This window comes from Triticum dicoccoides, chromosome 2A, assembly GCF_002162155.2.
Source record: "Triticum dicoccoides isolate Atlit2015 ecotype Zavitan chromosome 2A, WEW_v2.0, whole genome shotgun sequence".
NCBI lineage: Eukaryota > Viridiplantae > Streptophyta > Magnoliopsida > Poales > Poaceae > Triticum > Triticum dicoccoides.
The window spans coordinates 59100508-59101422 of record NC_041382.1 but is presented as its reverse complement, the minus strand read 5'-3'; positions in this window follow the sequence as shown (position 1 = coordinate 59101422).

The window sequence follows — 915 nt, the reverse complement described above, 5'->3', positions numbered from 1 at the left end:
TGTCGTGTATCCTCGGAATCGCACTAAAAAGGTGACGATGCTACTTCGTGGACGCTATCGGCGCTTCTCCCACCAATCATAGACCGTACCCTTGGCACGCCAATAGGGCCTGGGGGAGGGGTTGCGGTGGTGGTGTTCCACATGGATCGTGGATCACGTCTCCGCCATGTAGATCCAGCCGTCGAAGGTGGGAGGAGGTCTCGGAAAGCCATTGGCCGAAGCGGCACACTGAGGTTGAAAGTATGTCGATAGTAGTAACATTGTCATGACAAAATGTAATCGAGCCTACGCAACCCCCCCCCCCCTACCGCCTATCTTACTCCAAAACCGAAATCGAGCCATGACCGCCAAGCAATTAAGGAACTTTACCTCTTCGCTCGCCAAAAAGATCTGGCGATAACACAACTTGCAAGCCGTCATCCAGAGCACGCCGACACCCCTCTCGCCACGGTTCACAAACCATCAAGCGAAAAACTCGGCATACTCCATCCGTCTCATAATACGTGGCGGCGCACGAGACGTCGCGCAAATGGCCAACAAGAACAGGCGCCACTGCTTGGAAAGGTAGAAAAGCCAGAAACCCAAATTCCCTATTTTCTTATAGAAGTGGTTTAGATTTATTAATTATTATGGCATCCCATTCCCATCAGCGGTGCAGGTACGAGGGGCAAACGGTGGGGGCCGTTTGTCCGGTCCGCCGCCACGCGCCTTACAAAAAGGAAAGGCCAGCAGGCGACCCAGTCCCCAGTTCCCCACCCCCGCCCCCGCAACTGCGAGCTTCTCCCTCCCTCCCTCCCTCATCATCCCCCATCTCCATCCCGCACGCGCTGGCTGCTGGCTGCCTATCCGCTGTTTATCCCTCCCCGTGTGCCGAGCCGAGCCGTGCCCGTGGCCCCCCTCCTCTCCTATCCGCTC